Source organism: Erithacus rubecula (assembly GCF_903797595.1).
Source record: "Erithacus rubecula genome assembly, contig: scaffold_162_arrow_ctg1, whole genome shotgun sequence".
In the NCBI taxonomy this organism is placed as follows: Eukaryota; Metazoa; Chordata; class Aves; order Passeriformes; family Muscicapidae; genus Erithacus; species Erithacus rubecula.
In genome coordinates this window covers 188,310-195,612 of record NW_027636143.1, presented here as the reverse complement: position 1 = coordinate 195,612, position 7,303 = coordinate 188,310, and positions in this window count along the sequence as shown.

The window sequence follows — 7,303 nt, the reverse complement described above, 5'->3', positions numbered from 1 at the left end:
TTGATTGACCATCATGAAGGGTCTTGATTTTCATATCTATTCAGACTGCATTAGAAGGTGCTGGGGGTCAATATCAATTGGACAGTTCTTATATCCATCTATAAACAGGAAAAGAACCAGGAGAAATCACTTCTCTCGGCATTGTTTTCAATATGGTGTATTCACTTGGAATACACTTTTGAAATCTATCCAGTTAACCACCAAAGATTTGAAAATTTAACGTTATCCTCAGGAGCTTTTCTTATGGGTGTTTTTAACAGATGTTTATGAGCCTTTGTCACTGAATTCTGGAACTGAAGAGCTCAAGAAAGAAGAGGCCTCTGGAGTAGTAAAATTCATCAGCATCCACCAAGTGGCTGAGGATCCATCCTCATCAGAGCAGGAATGATGGAGCAGAAATAGGAACAGGTGATGCACTGATCACCCACTGACTGATCACACCCACTGACCTTACCCACTGATGACATCTCACTGACCACCCAAATGACCTTACCTCCAATGATCACACCCACTGACCATAACCACTACACACACTCACTGACCACACCAACATCCTCCTAACCATTGCCAACACCCCACTGACCACACCCACTGACCACCCCAATGACAAATATTGTCGACCACACCCCGCTGACCAACCCAATGACAACCCCTCCGAAAATACTGAGCACATGCAGTCCTGATTCTTTCTGCTCTCTCCTCTAAGTTATTTGAAATCCCCCTTCTCCAATAGCTCAAACAGCTGGCTGCTTCCTTCTTCTACTGACCAGACAGAAATTCCATAAATAAACCCTTGTATCTCAAATACTGAAAGTTAAACTACAAGGGGAGCCTTACAATTCATTTTTCCAAGCTGGCGCCATTCCCAGTCTTTTTCAAAAATATCCAAATTCTCTGGCTTTAAACCTTACCCACAGACTGGACTCACTATCTCGAACTGATCATGTGCTACTTCCCAATTATAGGATCTCAGGAGTTCCAGGGCACACCTGGGGCACATAGGTCTCCGTTTATTAGATATACAATACCATCTCTTGTTGCACCCTCTACAGAGGAGAAGGACCCAACTTGGTTGTCACCCTGGTCCACAATGAATAACTGTCCACCCACACAAAAAACAAGGAGTGACCCTTATTAGTCCCCAGAGTTGTGGGTTTCTGAAATTATTCTCAACTGGTGGTAATTCCTAGTCAAAAGCCAAATAATTACTTGTTCGAAGATAGCCCTTTCAGAAACTGTCTAGGAAACACCCAAGCGATGAGCACCCATCAATTATTGATGATTAAGATAACCAGAGCCATCAGGAAAGCTACATCTGAATGCCAGCTTCCCATAAACCGAGATCTGCATTCACCAAATTCATCATTTCCCAGACATGGTTTTGTCCAGCCCAATGCAGAGAAAGACTACATGAATATGTGCAACAACAAAAAGAAAGACCTCTGCTCCAGGCTATGAAAAGCTGTATAAAAACTGGACTGACCAAGGCGGCTTTGTGAGCACTGGGGGATCTGATGCGATAGAGGTTGGATCAGAGCGTGCTCACCGGGCTCAGCGCTGTCCCTTTTTGATTGTGGGTAAGGAGGACCGTATTTCAGTCACAAAATAAATTACCGCTAATTCTAATTATATTTAATTCAGCTTAATCTCGTTTATAACACCTTCATCTACAGCCTGAGGAATCAGGAGCTTGAGGATGCCCTGAGGAATATGACCACTCTGTGTTTCCAGAAACAATCAAGTGCCTGTTTGTTTCTGCATAGCATTCAGAATGGAACTCATTACAGGCTGCCCAGACTGCTTAGTTCCATGTGTTTCTATTTGGTGTGTTCTACTTTTCCTTTTTTTTTTATTTTTTATTTTTTTAAATTTTTCATAGTATTTTCCATAAAGGGATGCCTTTAGTCACAGTATTGCTACATCAGTATCTACAGTGCTTGTGTTCAGCACAGACAGTAAGGAGCCATGATCATTGTGCATTGAGGTAAAATAAAGTGTCCTGCTCTGCGCTGTGTGACCCAGGTGCTTCCCCAGCCCTTCTCTGCCTCTGCAAGGGCAGTGCCTGTGAGCAGAGGTGGAGGGACTCCCAGCACAGCAGCCCAACCAGGGAAAATGGTCCTGGCTCTCCCCACATCTGCTCTTCCAAAATCCACCCTCTCCTTGCCAGCCCTTCTGTGGTTGTAAGGCCGCAGTGCTCTGGCAGCTTGGTCGCTGTCCTGCTGCATGTCCCTGCTGTGAGCACAAGAAGGAACAGGCCATGGGCACTGCTGGGACACAGCTGGGCTCCAGCACAGCAGCTCCACCAGCAAAGGGATCTCCTGAGGGCAGGGCAAGAAGGCTTTGTTCTCCTCCAGAGTCAGTCTCAGGAACAGGCACAAAGAACAGACTCTGAAGAGGCTCCTTGTGTTCCCTGTTCTCCCAGGTCTTAGTGGGATGAGGTCAGGGTCCCAGTGTGGCCATCAAGGGACTCAGGTCTGGGCCAGGTTTGGCTTGTTGGTGGCCAGTGCCCATCAGATGATGAATGGTCTGAGCTGAACCTTGCGGGGGCTCTGCAGCTTGTCCTAGGGCTGATGGCAGGGCAATGTTTGTCTGCAGGGCCTTGGGGGCTTCCAGGAGTGAACAGGGGACCTGCAGGGACAGGGTGTGCCAGGGAGTAGAAGGGAGTGGAGCTCACTGGGCACAAGCCTGCCCATGGTGGAGTCATCCCGAGATCAAGGACTGAATGTCTGCTGTGACCAGAAGAGCTCTGAGCCCCAGGGACACAGCAGGCACAGGGAAAGGAGTCAGGCATTGAGTGCTCTAAGCATCAGGCACCTTCCCCAGGAGGATGCAGGGCAGCCCCAAGGGCATCTGGCAGCCCTGGAACAAGGCAGGCACCTCTGAGACTCTGCACAGCCCCATCAGAGCCTTTGTGGGAGGGGGTCAGTGCAGGGAGCACCATCAGCTGCCTCTGTGTCCCAGGCTGAGCAGCAGAGCCCAGCAGAGGCAGCCCAGGGCCCCGGGCAGCACAGCCCCCGTGCTCTGCAGAGCAGCAGCCCCAGCTCGGGCTCTGGGAGCAGGGCAGGGGCTGCAGCAGTGGCTGCTCAGCCAGCACAGACGTGTTCCCCTGGCACAGGCTCTGTGGGCAGCTGGCATGTGCCAGGAGCAGAGCAGGAGCCCCTGGGGTGCAGAGGAGCCCTGGAAAGAGGCTGCCTGTCCCTGGGGCAGCAGCAGTTGCCTGAGGAACCCTGGGGCCAACTCTGATGCTGTGCTGGGCAGCGGGACTGGCCCGGGGGCTGCAGGAGCTGCCCGGGCTGAGCATCTGCTGAGCATTCCAGACACAGAGTGTCTGTCCCTGACCTGCAGTGCCTCCAGTTCTGCCTGCAGGAGATCATTGTGTATTTTGGAGTAAGATTGCCATCTTGTGCAAAAGTTACAATTGCAGCAAACTGGTAATTTTTCTTGGTGTTTTCTGAGTTGTTATTCTCGCTGGTCACTCTGCCTCAGCATCCACTCACAGTTTACTCAGAGAAGTCCAATGCTGTTCATGCCTAGCAGGGTTCCCCATTCCCCTGGGTTCCCCCAATTCCACCTGGGCCACAGCTTCCACCAAGGATGTTCCACAAATCCACCCCAGAGGCTGACATGGGAACAAAGGGACAGGTCTGAGTGATTAGGACATCAAGGACGTGGATTATCCAGGTCACTGGGGCCTGGTTTGGGTTCCCCAGGGCAGTAAAGATGTCTGGCAGTTGGAGCAGGGTGAGGGAAGGGCCCCCAGGATGGGGCTGGAGCCCTTTGGCTGTGAGGAGAGGCTGAGGGAGATGAGTTTGTCCAGCCTGGAGCAGCGAAGGCTGAGGGGCTCCTCATGCCAGCACGGACAGGAAGAGTTTAAATGAGTCAGGCTGGTTTCAGCATTTCCTCAACCCCAAAAGCAGCATGGCTTACCTTTCTCCATCCACCACTGAAAGCTTTGCAAACAGGGCATTTTCCAAGACGTTTTCACCGCACTCCAGGCAGAGCATCCTGATACAACACCTTGATTGTGTTTGTATCTATCATAGCATCATATTTCTGATGAAAAAATCAAAGGGTTAAGAGATTAGCTGAGGAATAGAAGGTATACATATAATGATCAGAGTAGAAGCAATGTAGAAAGTTAATAATCAGTGGTTGAATCAGTAGAGATAAGAAAATAAATCACTTGCTTGGCTTTGTTGTGTCAAGTTGGGCAGTTGGAATATTGTTGAAGTGAAGAAACCATAACTGCACCTGAGCCCTGCAACCAGCCAGAACCAGGTTGGGAACTTGAACTACGGTCAAAGGGCCTGAGAACCTCGGAACAAGACCAAGGTGAAAAGCTGAAGGCAAGGAAGGCTCCCTGACTTCATCATTAGGAGACCTCTGACCCATTTCAAACACCCACTGACTCATTTGAAAGAAAGAACTGGGCAAGGACTGTGCAAAAGTACTTAGAGATAATTTTAATACAAAGTGAGGGTATGGGGTGTTAGGCAACTCATATCTATAGGCATATTGGGTAACTAAATGAAGAGGCAAGATTTTGATGGAAAAAATAAGGCAAGAGCCCTGGGTATTTTGCACATCCTTGTGGGAGATTTCTCCTGTGCTTGCCCAGCATTGTAATAAATATACTACTTTCTAACTTAAACTGGTTGGAGAGTCTTTTTCTCTATCAATTGGCGAGTTTGCCATGAGAAACTCTGGTTGCAATTGCAACCTGGGCTATGGATGTCTCTGGGACCTTCCTGGAGGGACCTCTGGTCCCCAGCTGCTCATCATGGGGACAGACAAGACATCTTGCTGGACTGCAGACAAAATTGTACATTTAAAATGATGTGTATGCCTGTCAGGCCTACACATGGCTTAAAGGCAACTGACAAGATGCAGAAGACGTTCTGTACTCAGCACAAGCCTGGGCAGTTTTGTTTGCAATCATCGGGAGGGTGCAGTGGCCACAAAAGGGTTTGTTCTGTTGGGGAGATCCACCAGCAGTTCTTTGGGTGAACTGGGCAAATCCTTGTTTATTGCTGCTATTTTAATCATTATTTTGATTGGGTCCTGCCTCTGTGAATGACTGTTTGCGTGACTGGTGAGATGTACTTAGGAAGAAGCGAGCAGGAGCTTGGATCTGTGTTTTAGTTTTGGGCAACTGAAACGGCTGGAGAAGGACAAAGTCATTGGGTGATCGTTTGTAATTGTTGTATACTGTGTGCTGTGTTGACAAGAGGTGTATGCTTTCTCCCTTAATAAAGAGATACCCTTCCCTGCAGTGATTTTGACTTTTGGATTCGGGTTGTGTGTGGGGAATTCCTGTTTAAGGGGGACGGCATTCCCTGTAACACTCGGTGTTCAGGCTTAACCGGTCCCCTGCCGCCACCAAACATTGTGTATTTTAGAGTAATATTGCCACCTTGTGACAAAAGTTACAATTGCAGCAAACTGGTAATTTTCCCCTGTGTTTTCTGTATTGTTAACTGGATGGAATATATCGAACTTCAGCAGGGAGGTTGGTAGCTTTGGACTGGGAAGAGTCTGCACAAGAGGGTCTGGACACTCAAGAGAGAAGAGGAACAGCTTGATTTTGTGGGTGTCATGAGGCTTTTGGGGCTTCTAGAAGTTGGCACTCTGCATGGTTGCTGTTACAGTGCAAGATTTGTGAAAAACCTTGTTATTGTTCCTCTGAGAGATGACAAGGTCTATGCCCTCAGTGTAAATCGAGACATCCTAACCAAGCTGATTTTGAACCTAAGATCCTAAAGTTTGTGTGTGGCAAATCACATTCAATACCTGCAACTCAGGCATGTGTGTGGGAGAAAGATTGGGAAAGGACTGTGAGGCTATGTGGAGAGAGATTTGGGTGGAAACAGGATAAGACAAGAAGGAGGAGGTAATGAGTACAGGACAAAGGAAGGAGATTTCTAAGGCCAGTCCTTTAGCCTGTATTTTGACACACTGGAAAGAGTTAGTAGGGTATGGGGGCACTGAAAAATAGCAAAGTTTGATCAGCTTTCACAGACATAGCCCTCAGTAGAGTCCATTAAAACTTCAGGAAAATTTGGTGTTCCAATTAAACTTTGAAGTCTTGAGAAGTTTCTTTAATACACTGAGGGACTTAATCTGATGTAAACAGCACCAAATCCCTGTGAGGTTCATTAAAATCCTTGTGCTGTGTCTGTGCTGCTGAACTGGGCTGGTCTCCTGACACAGAGGCAGCTCCTAGGCACAACCAAGAAGAGCTTCAAAAAGACATTTCTGCTGAGGAGCAGCTCCTCTCCCAGCCCAGCAGGGCTGAGGGCACTGCCTGCAGGCACTGAGGGGACAGGAGCCAGGCACAGACAAGTTAATGCAATCAGGACTGGGAAGGCATTGAGCTGAGACTTCACTCAGGGAAACATCCACACAGCCCTGGACAGGGTGAGTCTGTGGGTGCAGGGCAATGTCCCCTGTGCTCCTGGAGAGAACTCCTGGAGCTAGCATAGCCCACAGCCTGGGGAATGTGTTAGGAGGACTCTCCCAGTTTCTCTGAAGCACAGGAGGAGGAGGATGTGCTGCAGAGCAGGGCTGCCCTAGGCACCATCAGAGGGACAGGGCAGGATGGCTCCTGCTGCCAGGGACGGCTGCAAGGGCTGAAGCTGGGGCTGCAGACAGGGATGCCCAGGGCTGTCCTGCAGAGCAGCTCCTGCAGACCTCAGGGCTCTTGACCAGCCCAGGGCATGTGCCGCCTTCCTGGTACCTCCCCATGGACTGTTGGGAGAAGACAGAGGTGGAAGGAGTGACCCCCCCATCAGAACAGATTCCTCCTTTTGTGGAGATGGTTCTGCATGGCCAGGGCTCCTCTCAGCTTTCTCCTCAAGGCAAGGCAAAGGGGCTGTCAGGTGTGTGTGTGTCACTGAGACTCCTGCACTGTCCCACTGGGGATCAGCTGATCTGCCTCAGATCTCCCTCACAAAGTGCCTCCTCACCCTCTGCCTACAGACAGCAGTAGCAGCACCTTGGCTTGCAGCATTTGTGTTTGTCTGAGCTGTCCTTAAGGCCCTGCTGGCAGGGAGGTGTCCCTGGGCAGTGCCCAGTGCTGGGAGGGGTCTGCAGGGCAGTGCTGATCTTTCAGGGGTGGGCTGGGCTCTGAGAGCACTGGCAGGGACAAGCTTTGGTTGCAGAGAAATAGCTCCCAGTAGGCACAACACCAGGCAGTAGAGAGCCACACCAGCCCTGAATATCCCTCCCCGTCCATCTGCAGAGGAAAAAAAGGTGGGGGTTTAGAGAGATTCATTTTGAAACTGGAATCTGAAAAAGGTTTTTT